General features: G+C 36.9%; 1 protein-coding gene across 4 annotated transcripts in view; it reads right to left on the bottom strand.

Annotated features, from left to right (window-relative positions):
• The window catches only part of TMEM117 (transmembrane protein 117), a 562,924-nt gene that overhangs the window by 286,979 nt on the left and 259,435 nt on the right, over window positions 1-16,510 (bottom strand). The window lies entirely within an intron of this gene.

The raw sequence follows: 16,510 nt of genomic DNA, 5'->3' as shown, positions 1-16,510 counted from the left end.
TCCAGAGATACAAATAAACCCACTTGTGACGAAGGGTAACAGGATTTCATTGATTAAAGGGTGTTATAAAAAATAAACCGCATTAACTTTAAAGAAGTGAAAAAATACCTCTGCATGAAAAGTAGAGGCTAAAGAAAAATTGCAATGTGTATTGATTTTAATAAAATAAGATACCGTATAATACTTGAAGAGCTCATCAAAAAATACACACACAAAAATCCTTACTTTCACCAATTCCTACTAAAGTTTTAGGCATCAGCCGATAACGTGACATACAATCTCTCTACTTCTCGTCATCTCATAAACATAGTAATATCCAGCCATTCTGAGCTGCCCTTGCTATGCTATATCTCTGAGGTTATTGTACAATTGCTGTTCCTATGTTCGGAATACCTTCCTTTATCATTTTCAGCAGTCGACCCTTGCTTCTCTTTTAAAATAAAGCTCCAGTGTCACTTCCTCTTCTTGCCACCTTTCCCCTGCTTTCTAAAGCTGAAATGGATTTCTACCTCTTCTAAACCATAGTTAATATAGGTACCTAATAGAATTATTTTGGTTAAATACATGTCATTCTCTTTAAACCAAATCTGGATCATTACTCAATGAGAAAGGGGTTGGCCTCAACATAAAATTATTTTATTTCCCATGAACATATTTGCCATTTATTTGTCTTTCTTCTTTTAAAAAGCTTTTTAACCAGGAAAGTTTAAAATTTTCATTAATCTATAAAAGGCGTTAAAGATTGGAAGGAAAACGTCACCTGATATTCCATCACTCAGAACAACTGCTACAATTTCCTTCCAGTATATTTTCTGTACTTTTTTTTTATAAAGAAGTCAAGATGTGTATCAGGATAAAATGTGGCAGAAGATTTAGAGAGATGATATTAATAGATAATTAGGTAAATAGATCACAATTTACAAAAATAAAATTATTTACAAACAAAACAACTGATAGTCCATATATCTCAATAAATTGGTAACACAAAGATACAGAAAGGAGTTTTACTGGTAGGATCTCCTTACTCAAAAGAAGCTGGAGGTACTTAAAGGAGAGTCCAATAATATCATTCCGAAATATATCATGGCCAAACAAACAATAATGGCTGACCACAAAAACAAAAACACAGATGGTTTCCATGCCAAATATAGATTATATAAAAGTGAAGCTCTAAAGTAAGTGGTAGATTGTTCTAGAATTACTTTATTTCTTTCCCCCTCACCGGTCAAAAACAAGACACGGCCTAGTTTCAGTCTCAAAACCCCTGATGACTTCAGGATCAAGCTATTGCATATTGCTCACCATGAGCCAATGCAGAGACAAACCCAAGCAGAGGAACTGTGCCAAGGGCATGTCCAGAGCCCCAGGACAGGATGGGCAGACTCTAGGAACAAGACAAATCATGATTCAACTGATTCAACCAATACATCCTGCAAATAGTGAAAGGAACTGCAATAGCTAAAGATCAAAGAGGACAACTGCAACGCCTTGAAGAAAATGCTACAATCAAAGAAAAAAAAAAAAAAAACCCAGTATGCTATGGTTTAGGTAAAGCTTCCATGTGCAAATGGCATCAGAACTGACATTTAAAAGATGAGTCAATATAGTTAAGAAAAGAGAGGTGGGAACATTTCAGGTAGAAACAATATATGCAAAAATAAGGAGGCAAGAGAGATGATGATGAACTCAAGGCACTTAAAATATGCTGAAACTGAAGTCAAAATTAAGGGGTTAGTTGATGGAAAACTAGGGGGTTAGAGTGATGAGCGACAAAAAATGGAAATGTAGGCAGGAACTGATCCTCAAGAGCCAAGTACAAGGGAGAGAGTTTACTCCAGAATCTAAAGGGAGTTTTCAATGATTCTAAGCTTGGATGCCAAAACAAAAATACAGTTTGTGTTTTATTAACACTCAGCTGACAACAACATGGAGATTCATAAGGTTACGATGAGATGAAATTAGATCAGTTAGTAGGCTACTGCAGAGAGTCAAGGAAAGACAAGGGCCTGACTAACGAACTAGCAGCAGTTATGAAGAGGTGGGGACACAGTTAAAGTCTTTTAAGGGATGAGAACCGATAGAATTTGTAGGATGAGGTGGTAAGAAAAATGATGGGGTTAAAAGAAATTCAGTATCTCTGCTTCAGCAACTGGTGAACCAGTGGTGCTGCCATGCACAAAATTAGCAAATACAGGAAGTGAGGAAGGTTTGAAGAGAGGAGATACATTCAATTTTGGAAAAGGAGAGTTTTACATGCCTGTGGAACACAAGGACATGCCCAATAAGTAGTTGAAATACTAGTCTGCACTAGGATCGAGAGAAAGATACAAGAATATTCAGGCTAGAAGTGCAGTTTGCAGTTTGTAATTTTAAAAGTAGGTGAAATTCCACAGAGAGAAGAAAAGGAAATTGAGGCCACAAGCTGAGATTGAGAGAAAGATACAAGAATATTCAGGCTAGAAGTACAGTTTGCAGTTTGTAGTTTTAATAGTAGGTGAAATTCCACAGAGAGAAGAAAAGGAAATTGAGGCCATAATCCCAGCAAAACCAACCTCAAAGGAATTGGAAGAAGAAAAAGAACCCACGCTGTTTAAAGAGAAGGCAGCTTCAGAGAAATGAGAACAAATTAGGAGAGTATCGTAAAGCGATATAACAAAGAATACAAGAAAACATAATACAATAAGAAATTCAAGAAATGAAATGATTGGCAGCGTGAAATGCTCAAATAAAGTGAGATAATTAATAATTGAAATGTATCTGTTAAATTTAACATGTAGATAATTATCGACTTCAGCAAGAACATTTTCAGTGATTGAGAAGAGAAAAATACTAATGTGCAGTCAGTTGGGTCATATAGAGGAAGAAAGGAGATAAAGACCATAACTGTAGCCACTTATTTTAATGTGAAGCTTGGCTGGAAAGGGACAGATACACCAATAACTAGGCAACAAAGGCTTAAGCAATGAGAAAAACACAATCGTGTTTCTAGTAGATGAAATTGATCCAGAAGGCACTTTATCATGCATGAGGGCTAGTTTTGTAAAGACTTTATTTCTCTACTTAACTCTAAGTTTCTTGAGTGCAGAGACACTAGCCCAGGCATAGTAGACATAGTAGCTGTTCCATAAATGCTACTTAATCAAAAAGTAAATGAATGAGTCGATCAATCAGAAAGAATATGAAGAATATGACTATGATGAATGCAGACAGGCTTGAAAATTGTAGAAACAGCCTGATGTCACAAAATAAAACTATGGTGGGAACATCCACATCTGGTTTTTCATTCAAATAATAGCAAAAATAACAAGTTATATGACTTCAGTTAAAAAAAAAAAACCTATAATATTTGAGTCTTGGATTCTTCATCTGCAAATAAGAAAGTCAGAGTTGATCAGGAATGGCATAGACGGTTTTTTTTTTTTTTTTTTTTTTTTTTTGAGACGGAGTCTCGCTCTGTCACCCAGGCTGGAGTGCTGTGGCCGGATCTCAGCTCACTGCAAGCTCCGCCTCCCGGGTTCACGCCATTCTCCTGCCTCAGCCTCCCGGGTAGCTGGGACTACAGGCGCCCGCCACCTCACCCGGCTAGTGTTTTGTAGTTTTTAGTAGAGACGGGGTTTCACCGTGTTAGCCAGGATGGTCTCGATCTCCTGACCTCGTGATCCACCCGTCTCCGCCTCCCAAAGTGCTGGGATTACAGGCTTGAGCCACCGCGCCCGGCCAAGGCATAAACGGTTTTAACTCATCCTCAACTCTGATGGGTTGGTCATAGCTTCCTGAAACACACTGCAGAGAATTTTGCAGCTCTGTCTTTATTCAATAGAGGATTTTAAAGGATTGGCAATGTCTGCCATGTATGCAGAAGGAGGAACAGATGATGCATATGCTACATATTTGCCAATCCTGAAATAGTTCATGTATACAGCTCTTAAAGATAAAAAATTATATATGATTTACAGTCTTTTTCTGAAAATTCATTCATAATTAAGTTTTTCAAGATATTCTACAGTAAATTGGATTTAAGACTAAAGAGATATTTTATTCATAGCCTGTAACTTTTTAAAAAAAAAAAAAACACCAAACTATAAAGACACATGCACACGTATGTTTATTGTGGCACTATTCACAATAGCCAAGACTTGGAATCAACCCAAATGTCCATCTGTGACAGACTGGATTAAGAAAATGTGGCACATATACACCATGGAATACTATGCAGCCATAAAAAAGGATGAGTTTGCATCCTTTGTAGGGACATGGATGCAGCTGGAAACCATCATTCTTAGCAAACTATCACAAGAACAGAAAACCAAACACCGCATGTTCTCACTCATAGGTGGGAACTGAACAATGACATCACTTGGACTCGGGAAAGGGAACATCACACACCAAGGCCTATCATGGGGAGGGGAGAGGGGGGAAGGATTGCATTGGGAGTTATACCTGATATAAATGACGAATGGATGGGTGCTGACGAGTTGATGGGTGCAGCACACCAACATGGCACAAGTATACATATGTAACAAACCTGCACGTTACGCACATGTACCCTAGAACTTAAAGTATAATAATAAAAATAAAAAATAAAAAAATAAAAAAACACCAAACTAGAATGTCTAGAATAGAGTCCACATACAGGAAATGTGGAAGTAGGTAGCATTTTTATAGGAAACAGTAGTGTTTGTTCTGTTAGCTAAATGCACAGAAGAATAATGTGTTCTCCTATCCTCACTCCTTCTACTTCTACTAATACTTATGTGGTGACTTTTCAGCATCCCTGATGCTCAATGAGATTCTTTTCTCTCAGAAGTTTGTCTTGATGGAGGTTGGTGGTAAGTATGATTAGCCTCACTGACTAGATGGAGAAAACAAAGCACAGAGACAATAAATTACTTTTTCAGAGGCTACTGAGCAAACTAGAATGGATGTGGAAATCTTTCTTTGGCCAAGCAGATGGAAGGCTTGATTTAGGCATTTCCTCAGCCGTCCCAGAGTGGTACAGAAAAAGGTTCTCTTGAGATCTAGGTTCAGTACCCCTGAGTTTTACCATTCGTCCAATACCAAGCTAAAATACAGTTCTAAATGCAGAGGCAAGTGCCTTAATTTTACTATAGATCTAGTTATAAAATAGTTTCATTTCCATAGCCATTCACTCATTTCTGGTTGCCATTATGAACAGGCACAAGATGGATATAAAGGAGTAAAAAGTTGTCATTTTTCTTTAAAATTTTAAACTTATTTAAATTTGGTACAAATGATGTGGAAAAGGTAAAGAGAGATGAAGTAAACTATCCCTTTTAAATTCAATTTAGTGGATGTGCTCATCAAATGTCAACAGATCTGTGGAAGTATAAACTGTTGAGAAGATTTTACTCATTTTACAAAAAGTGTCAGAATGAAAAATAAGCAAACAAAGTTGCAGATGAAAATAAACAAACATACAAAGGGTTTATTTGGTCTGTAGAAGCCAGGTCAGACACTGGTGGCTCTTTTGCTGTGTTATTCAATTGGTTCAGTGCAGGACATGACCAACTTTTAAAAGCCCTATTCCACAATGACTGCATACTACTTTTCCGGAATATGAAAACAAAAAGTTTTGTGGATATAATTCTTGCCATCTGTCCACAAAGAAAACAAAGTTGTTTTCTGAAAAGTTGATTTGAAAATTGTACATTTCAAAATGATCATGAAAGAAGTAAAATAGTGTTTCTTGTGGAAGAAATGTTATGTAAATTCATAATTGGAAAGTGATAAATATTCTTCATTAGAAATAGTTGAAAATTAAAAATTCAGTCTGTGCTGTTTACCCTTCACTACTATATGTTAATTTTTAATATTAAAATTATATCTATGTTTCCTATCTCCACGTCAACTCACATTAAAATACAGTGACACAGTGAATGGAGTCTTTAATTGAATGTGACAATGCTCTCAAACCACTGTGCAGTAAAGCAAGAAGAGTCTAGGTTCTAAGTGAATTTTTATTTCTCTTCTAAAAAAGTAGATAATGTAAACCTGAGACTAATTTTTCCCCTCTTTTGACGCTGGTCACAAATAAATGTTTCTTAAAAGGGAATGTGTTAATTGGACAAATACACATGGAGTTATTTTTAACACTGTGAGCCCTGGAGCCAAGGAGGCTAGGTTCAAATCCTTGCCCCACATCTTACTAACCCCGGGAAATAAAGTTAATTTTTAATTTCAATTTTCTTAGTTTTACAGTAGACACTGGTGACAGTTTATATATAAGGTTATTTTAAGAACTAAGTGAGATAATTTATTATAAAGCACTTAAACTTTGTACCTGACCCCTAGTAAGTACTCAATAAGTTGAGTATTGTTGTTTGTTTTTAAAATTATAGCATCATCAACTTTACTGATGGACAGCCAAATAATCATTCATCCTGACTGCCATCTGAAGGATGACCTCTTATGAATGCAATGTTAGTAGTATAATAGCAATAAAAAAGAGATTCAAAAATAATAAAGTACTTTATAAACTGTTTTACATAGGAAATATATGTATACATTTCCATGAAAGAAACTAAGCTCAAAAATGCGATAAAAAATATTCAATGTACTATTCACTATAATTGGAATTCATTTTTTATTCCACATGTGAAATACTCAATATCTGTAACTCTGTGGTATCAATTATTAATTCAGATTATGTAAGCTATAGAAGAATTTTCCCGTGATTCAAATGTATGCTCCCAGATACATAATTTTGTTTAATTTTTTATTAAAAATTGACAAATTATATTAGTATACATTTATGGAGTAGAAAGTGATGTTATGATGTATGTATACAATACATTATCGTTAAATATAGTTACTATACTGTGCGATAGATCTCAAAAATTTATTTCTCCTGTTTAACTGAAACTTAATGCTGTTTGTACCAATAGGCACCCAGATATATAAGTGCTATTCAAAGTAACAACAATATATAATTGTCACTCAAAGCAAAAGACCAACTGTAACAGCTAAAACATATTTTTTAATTGGAGTTCAATTTTTTAAAATTTTAGATTCCATCCTTATATTTGTGTGTGACCTCAAGCAAGTTACTCAGCCTTGTTGAAAACTGTGCCTGCTTTCATATATTTAAATAGAAATAATAGACAAGGTTTTCAGTTCACCAAGCTCCTCTTTCAGACTGGAGCTGGGAAGTCATTACGCCATCCTAACAGCAAGTAAACAAAGGTGAACAAGCCAAGAAATCAACAACTTTTCTTGGATTTATCAAAGAAGTGCAAGCAGCTGCCCCCAAAACTGGAAAGACAGACAGGTGAATACAGAAAATTGCAACTTAATAGAGAAGAAACCCTTAAGTAGAAACCTCTAAGGGAACCAGTGCCAGGACAGAAAAACCTGAACTGTAATTGATAAATTGCTAGAGGCTCAGTGTGGACACATCTGAGAGTTAAAATCTTCACAGGTACCAAGTAATAGGAAGGTCCCAAAATTTAGAAGTTTTACTTCCTGAAGCTCTATCAGGTTCTCAGAGTGAAAATTGCTTTAAAATGCCCTTATACTTTCAGCAGGGGAAAACACTCCTTTTGGAATATGACAGAGCACTCTGCTCTTCACGAGACCTGCCCTCAAGAGAAACTGTTTTATGATGCCTAACCTTATTGGGATTTGATCAGAGCCTATCTGACCCGGGGAAGGCAAATACCCAACTCTAGACCCCTCCACCCATCCTGTCCCACCCAGGGGCCAGGAGGTTGGTAAAGGAGACTAAAAAGCACTTTTCAAGTTCACAGTCCAAGGGCTAAAAACACTGAGACCTAACCATAGGACTATAGAACATTTCCGCTCTTCCCACACCTTACCACCACATTAGTAAAGGCCAATTTACTGCTGTTTCTCTTATCCAATGCATGATTACCAGGTATATTAAAAAGCAAAAAAAAAAAAAAAAACACTTTCAAGAAATGAAAAAGCATCAGAATCAGAGTCAAATATGGCAGGAATGTTGGAATTATCAAACAAGAAATTTTCTTTAAGAACTCTGATTAATATGTTAAAGATTCTAATAGAGAAAGTAGACAACATGCAAGAATAAATGTGTAATGTAAGCAGAGAGATAGAAATAATTTTAAAATTCTAGAGATCAAAAACAGTGTAACAGAAATAAAGACTCCCTGTGATAAGCTCCTTAGTAAACTAGGAACACCTGAGGAAAGACTCTCTGGCCTTGAGGCTATGTTAATAGAAACTTATCATATTGAAAAATCAAAGAGAAAAAAGACTGGAAAAAAAATCGAACAGAACATCCAAAATCTATGGAGCAACTATAAAAGGTATAATGTAAGCTTAGTGGGACTACCAGAAAGAGAAAGAGAGAAAGGAACAGAAGAAATATATGAAGGAATAACGATGGAGAATTTTCCCAAATTAATGTCAGACACCAAACCATAGATCCAGGAAGCTCAGAAAACACCAAACAGGATCAATGCCAAAAAGCTACACTTAAGCATATCATATTCAGACTACAGAAAATACATCTTTTAAAAATCTTGAAAGAACCCAGAGGAAAAAATTACCTTACCTACAGAGGTGTAAAGATAAGAATTACACCTAACTTCTCCTCAGAAGCCATACAGCAAGAAGAGAGTGGAGTGAAATGTTAAAAGCACTGCGAGAGAAAAAAATGACACCAATCTAGAATTCTGTACCCTGCAAAGTTATTCTTCAAAAGTGAATGAGAATAAAGACATTCACAGACTAACAAAAATTGAGGGAATTTGTTGCCAGTAGACCTGCCTTGCAAGAAATGTTGAAAGTTGTTCTTCAGACGGAAGAAAAAGTATACAGGTCAGAACTCAGAGTCACAAAAAGGAAAAGTGTTGGAGAAGGAAAATAAGTTAAGGAAAAATGGAGACAATAATACCAGTCACAGGGCCTTTGTGGGACTTAAATACGTTTAAATAAATAAGGTAATTTACTAACTCACCAAGCAAGCAAATGGTAGGTGCTCAATAAATATTTATGACAGAAAAAAAAAAAAAACCCTAATTACCAGTTGACTGAAACATTTAAGCCTGATATAATTTTGATTGATCAGATTGTGTATGCTGAAAATATTTGTTAAAAAAGTAAAAGGAAGGAGGAATGGAGAGAGAAAAAAGAAGAATGGAGAGATGAAGGGAGGGAGGAAACCCAAAGCTATAATTTAAATGACCTTATATTCCTGTTATAGTTAATATACTAATTAATCATTCTACTTTATAGCAACAATATTTACACTCAGTTCCAAATAAGTTTTCCAGGATAGCTGCCATTTAACAGCAGCTGTTGAAATAGTAGTAACAAGTGATCATTTACAAACTGTTAACTCCATATCTTGCTTATAAAGACCACTGCTCCTCTCTCTTGCTTTCCAGAAGTGCCAATTTCACCCTTCTTATTAGAGTTTATACTGTAAAGTTTTAATTCAGGGGTTTCTTGGTTCACAATTAAATTGCAATAATGACCATTACACAGTTCTCTTCAACTATGACATGAAAGTTAGTGAGAAAAAAACAGGAACAAAATTCAATTATCTGTATGTTTTAAAAGTGCTTGAGGGGAAAATCTAGTGAAGACTAGATAAAAAGTCAAAGATGAGATATTGTAGCTGCTCAAGAGAAAAAAAAAAATGATGGTACCGATTCAGCCATATGATTTTCCCACAAAGAATACAAGTTTAACATTTGTCACCTCACAGTTGTGTGGATTCCAGTAGCAGGTGCTGGGATCCATCAGCATGCTAAATAACAGGACTGCATCCATGAGAAGCCAATCACAGTAAATGATGAAATCTGCCCCCAAAAGGCTAAACATTAAAAAGGAATGAGAAGAACTGAAAAAATAATAGAAGAGAAATATAAAGCAAAGTTAATGAGAGACAGATTGCCACCAACATCATCAAAAGAAAGTCAGGAAGTACACACATAAGTAGAAAGATAACATAGGAAACAGGTACAACCTACTAAATGCAATGGTTAGAAATTGAACCTACAAAGATATACCTCAAAGTTCAGCCGGGCATTCTGTGGTGCTTCTTGCTCCCCAGAGTAATGGTACTGATTAACATCTTCTTCCCTTAGACTTCATTACAATACCATGTAATGAAGGACCTTAATAGTTAACTGGCAAAATGTGTTGTCCATAAGTTACACGAAAAATTCCTCTAAAAAAAAGATATGGAGTTATGCTGAGAAACATGCAGAAGAAAGAAGACCTCATAAAATAATATGAAGCAAGTGATCATAAAAATGCCTCTCTCCTTAACTCTATAGAAATAAAAATTTTCCTTTGTATTAGTCTATTCTTACACCGCTAATAAAGATACACCCAGGACTGGGTAGTTTATAAAGGAAAGAGGTTTAATGGACACCCAGTTCAGCAGGGCTGGGGAGGCCTCAGGAAACTTACAATCACGGCAGAAGGGGAAGCAAACATATCCTTCTTCACATGGCAGTGGCAAGGAAAAGTACAGAGCAAAGGAGGGAAAAAAATCTCCTTATAAAACCATCAGATTTCGTGAGAAGTCACTCACTATCAAAAGAACAGCATGGAGGTAACCACCCCCATGACTCAACTATCTCCCACCGGGTCCCTCCCACAACAAGTAGAGATTATGGAAACTATAGTTTAAGATGAGATTTGGGTGGAGACACAACCAAACCATATCATCCCCTTATCCAAAATATTTACAATGCCAACCAAAAAATGCAAGGAACTTAAGACGAAAAAAAAAAAAAAGGGTAGAATAGTGGTGTTTGGACTATTTCTGAAACCTTTTGTTTGTACTGTATATTAGGGCTTGGAGGATAGGAGCTCAAATGAAAAAGTATTCAGAAATGGTGAGAGAAAGGTAAGAGAACAAATGGAAGAAAAAGGAGAGGCAGAAATAGTATTACAGAGACAAAGAGAAAGAAAGCCAGAGACAGACATTTAGAGAGATGGATAGAGGTAGAGAGAGAGAGAGAGAATGAAAGAATGACTTACTGAGGGGAAAAAAAAGAACTGCAACTCAATTCTCCACATTCAGGCCTCTTCATACCTACAAGAGTTAGACAGAAGAAAATATATCTTTTTTTATCTATAGATGAACAGATTTGGGGAGTTTAATGAATAAACTATTCTAGATAGCCGATTCCCTTAATGTGGGAAATGTTCCTTACAGCAAGCATAAATCCTACATGCTTTGCTGTGCTTTCTTCTTAATATTAATGGAGGATGGTCTAAGTCTGTCCTCTAGGAAATAATTTTTCTTTCTTATATCTCCCTTCAGGCTTTTTCTTCTCCTGGCTGAATAATTGTTCCTTTTCCTGTTCTTCATTATTCTAATTTTTAAACTTTTAATTATCTTTATGGGTTTCCTGAGTATCCTCCACAAATTCCCCCAAGCCCACCTCAAAGTGGTCTAGTAACAAGAACCACATGAAAGTGTATAGATCAGTTTATGAGGCTTGTAGAAAACAAAGCAGTTACATAGGCCCTATTTCCTTTAACCATAACAATCTTCCCTTAATATAGACATTACAGTTACCCTTGCTGTATCGAAAAGAAAAAGGCAGGCAGGGATTAAACACCTTAGATATTGCTAGACAGAGAGAGGAGAACAGCTCAGGAACACAAGTGCAGAGGCAGCCGTTCTGTCTGGTGTAGGGAGGAGAGAGGAAGGACATAAGACAGAAACAGAAAATGACAGCCAGTCTCTGAGGGGGTTTGCATGTCATGCAAGAATTTTTTTCAGCTGATCCACTGGGCAATGGATGTTTTAAGTAATCTAGTGAAAGACCAGCCTTGTTTTAATGGACAGCTGCTCTTCCCACAGTATGTAGTATGATGTGGAACAGGTGGGAGAGGCTTATGCCCAACAAGCTATAAGGATATTAGGAGTCCCCTGCAGTAAACCAGGTGAGAGGTGATGAGTCCCAAACTAAGGCAAAAACTATAAAGACTGAAGATTTGGACCCACATTCAGAGAACATTAATGGACAGAAGGAGAGTCCATGAAAGAGACTGCAAGTAGCCAAAGAAGGAGAAAGAGCAGATCAGGAGAGTGACATCAAGGCAAATAGCACTGCCATGGTCTCAATGTTTGTGTCACACTTCAAGGCACCATCACCAACCTATTATGTTGATTAGGTTTCAACATATGAATATGTTTAAGCATACGTATTATACATATAATAGCATATGTATTAAGCATATGTTCAACATATTCATATGAACCTAATCTCTAATTTGGTGGGATTAGGAGGTGGAGCCTTTGGAATCTAATTCAGAGTTCTCCTGAATGGGATTAGTGCTCGTCTAAGAGAGTCCCCAGAGAGCTGCCTTTTCCTTTTACTATGTAAGGATGCAGCAAGAAGACACCTTCTAGGAACCAGAAGATGGTCCTCAACAGGCACTGAATCTGCAGGTACCTTGATCTTGAACTTCACACCACCAGAACTGTGAGAAATAAATTTCGATTGTTTATAATCCGCCCAGTGTGTCATAATTTATTACAGCAAAATACTGCAATGGACCAAGACAAGCACCAAACTGACAGTTGGATGAGCAGTAGTACAGAGGCTGCAAAGACACTCCAGAGCTGGTGTTTAGCAGGTCACCAATAACGGCTCTAAAGTGAGTACTTTTATTAAGCACCGGAGATGCAGAAGAAACCCTGCAGTGCATTGAGAAGTAAATACTGAGTGACAGAAACTATTATGTCTAGAAGTTTTATGGAGATGATGAGAAACGAGGTAAAGCAATAACTTGAGGAAAATTTAAGAGGCAGAGGAGTTTTGCTTTGGGGGATGTTATAGACAAAAGAGAATAAGCACAATATGAGCAAAGTATCATCAAGCATTATATTTTATGGGTGAAAACATATCATCACTTGGCAATGAGTAAGCTTTAGCTAAAAATAGAATGAACCTGGCATTAAATATTCCCATGATATGAAGTATTAGGCATTAACGTGTGCAGTAAATCTAAGAGACAATTAGGATGTTTAATGGAATTTATTGGTCTCTGCATACATAGATATCTATATATATTCCAAACTCTCTGCTAGTACTGTCCATAAAAAAATGACTAGTATTCCAAATGAAAAGAATAAATCTCAATTCTTTTATATATATAATGTCACTTTGTATCACTGTCCCACATATTAATAAATAACAGAATGCTAGTGATTCCCATCTGGCACGTTTATGGAGCATATAATAACCCATGTTTTTAGTTTTTAGCTTCAGCATTACTTTCAGTACACTACCTAATATAAACATACCTAGAACCATGTCTAGCCCATGATAGAGGATAAATGAATTGTATTAAACTTTGTCATTATTTTTGGAGAACTGCTATGTCTGATTCTTTTGCTCCAAAAGAATCATTCTAATTTTAATACAATTTGAACTACCCTCAAAGGCTTTTTTTAGTCTGGTATTACTATACCTCTGAAATCTGTAACTAGCATTCCCATTAAAGCAATATCAGGTCATCATTCTTAATGTCCCCACCACCACATGGCTTGTTCAGCTACCAATTTGCTATAGCTTCTAGGCTCATTTTAGCCTTTTTACTAATATCCCACTTGTTTTGGTGGGCTTCTCAAAGTGTTCCTCCATGTACATATGGCAAAATAATATTCTGTTTCTTTTTTTTTTTGAGACGGAGTCTTGCTTTGTCGCCCAGGCTGGAGTGCAGTGGCGCGATCTCGGCTCACTGCAAGCTCCGCCTCCCGGGTTTACGCCATTCTCCTGCCTCAGCCTCCCGTGTAGCTGGGACTACAGGCGCCCACCACCTCGCCCGGCTAGTTTTTTGTATTTTTTAGTAGAGATGGGGTTTCACCGTGTAGGCCAGGATGGTCTCGATCTCCTGACCTCGTGATCCACCCGTCTCGGCCTCCCAAAGTGCTGGGATTACAGGCTTGAGCCACCGCGCCCGGCCTCTGTTTCTTATTCTGTTTATTTCTCACGATCCTCCTCAATAGCAGCATTTGATATTGAAATTCTAAACTTTAGATGTTGAAGTCATGTTTTATGCAGTTCTAAGCCAAGACTCCACCCAATTTGCTGATGCATTCAGGCTTCATCTAGAATATTTCTAGTTTTATCACTTTATTATATCAGGTTCTTTATATTTTATTTGAAAACAAGGTTGTACTGCTAAACCAAAAGTTTGAAAAACAAAACAAAAAGTTTTAAAGTTTTAGACACCCTACTATATAACCATTAAAAAAAAAAGTAAGTAAGTAAACTTCCACATATACCCAAGTATTTTCACCATCTTACAGAAAAGTGTTAAAAGTAGAGTGTTACTATTAATTTCTTCAAGCAAGTTCATTGTGGCATACCATTTAAGGCATGGAAATCAAAACAGCACAGAGATCTGCAAAGGGCAAAGGTCACCTGCCAGAAATCTATTCAAGTATTTTCATGGAATAATTGTTTTTTAAAAACTAAAAAAAGAAAAATGCTGATGCCAAGAAAAGGCTGAGGTTGCAAAGCACAGAGGTTGCTATTTTGCTACAGAATAATTAGCTGTTGTTCTACTTCAGATCACTTCAGAAAAGTGGAAATAACTTCAGGTTGACTTTTTTTTTTTTTTTTAAGATAGTCTGAGGTTGGCTTTGTTGGTAATCAAATAATAACAGCAGACTTCTAAGCAGATGGATAAGAATCAGATGTCAAAAGCAAATTAACATATCATGAGACTGCTCCACACCCTGAACAGTTGAAAGACATTCCATAAGATTATGGGCTGGCCCTTTGCCAGACATACCTAAGGCAAGAGACGTCTGCCATGAGATCAAGAAATGACACGAGGGAACCACTATAAGGAAACAAGAAAAGATAAACGTATCTATTCTATCACTCCTTTGAAAGCAGTCTCTCTCAGATATATGTTCAATATTATTTGGAGAAACTGAGTAAGACCTACTTCTTTCAGAATTTTTTTTTTTTTTTTTTTTTTTTTGAGATGGAGTCTTGCTCTGTCACCCAGGCTGGAGTGCAGTGATGTGATCTCGGTTGACTGCAAGCTCCGCCTCCTAGGTTCACACCATTCTCCTGCTTCAGCCTCCCGAGTAGCTGGAACTATAGGCGCCTGCCACCACGCCCGGCTAATTTTTTGTATTTTTAGTAGAGACAGGGTTTCACCATGTTAGACAGGATGGTCTTGATCTCATGACCTTGTGATCTGCCTGCCTTGGCCTCCCAAACTGCTGGGATTACAGGCGTGAGGCACTGCACCCAGCCATCCTTTCAGAAATTGTAAGGCAAAACAAGAATAGCTAACACAGATTTTGAGTGTCACCAATGAGCCCAGCTGGCTATTTCTCAAGAAAGTTATGATAGTATAGGATCTGGCTCCCAGCCTTCAAGACTCAAAAATCTGACTTTGGCAGAAGTCAAAGAAGGGGTTCAGCCCTTAGGGATATACCCACAGTAGACTGATATAACACACAGAATACTAATGGTCATATTTTAAAAGAAAAATGTAAACATCACCAGGACTAAAGCCCTCATATTTGCTTGACTCTGGTATTCTTTCTCAATAGGCAGACACATCGAAGAATCCAAAATATGAGCAGAAACTTGTAGAGTTAGCATGGTCTCAGAAAAAAAGGGCATTTGTGAGATGATTTAAGTCTGTAATAATAGGCAAAAATGCCTGCTGTCTCTGTCTTTAAAGGAGAGGTGTTCTGGGCAACGGAGAATAGTATCACCAGCAGCCTCTCTCCCAGACAATGCTCAGCCACATCATGCCATCACTGGCCTCTATGACTGTAAGACCTCTGAGAGGTCAGGGATATTGCCTGTCTTGTTCATCACTATAGCCTCTGGCACCCAGAAGGCATTCAATATATATTTGTTTGGCTGAATGAATTCAACTCATCTTTTTCTATGTTTGCAATGCTGACCAATGCATATTCCATTTTCAAATATGTTATTGTTCAATCCAGTTCCTATAGACCCTACTGACTCTGGGGTCATTTTATCCGAAAGCTGACCTTATCCATCTCTGTTCTAACTTATTAAATTGGACTCTTAGAAGAGTCACCCTATATTCCTATTTCAGAATTTATTAGGGATACATATCTGAGCTGTCTCCAAGCACCAGCAACACTCATTTTGACCTATTCCAGATTACTGTATTTCTAATTGGTGTAACTCCAACTTGGCCACTGGTGAAGATCTGGAAGCTATTATATCTTTGAGTCATGAAAATGAATACCTAACCTGAAAATAAGTGACAACTTGAACTGAGTCTTTTCTTCTCTCTCTCCTATTCATCTTCTGGACTTTTTCTCTGCAACTTTCTCTTGAATCTAAAGGCCTTCTTTCATTTTTTCTTCCCACTTCTGTACTGATACAAATTCACTGTCCAGCCTCCATTCCACTAAACTAATACAAATCCTCCATTTCTTTCCCCACTTTGCTACTTACTTCCCAGTGGTCCCATCAAATTTCTATTTGCAGAAATTTAGATTTCTATTCAAATCCATTCTCAACAT

The sequence above is a fragment of the Piliocolobus tephrosceles genome, chromosome 10 (assembly GCF_002776525.5).
Source record: "Piliocolobus tephrosceles isolate RC106 chromosome 10, ASM277652v3, whole genome shotgun sequence".
Classification (NCBI taxonomy): domain Eukaryota; kingdom Metazoa; phylum Chordata; class Mammalia; order Primates; family Cercopithecidae; genus Piliocolobus; species Piliocolobus tephrosceles.
The sequence above is the reverse complement of the archived record's forward strand: the minus strand, read 5'-3'. Positions and strand labels throughout refer to the sequence as shown.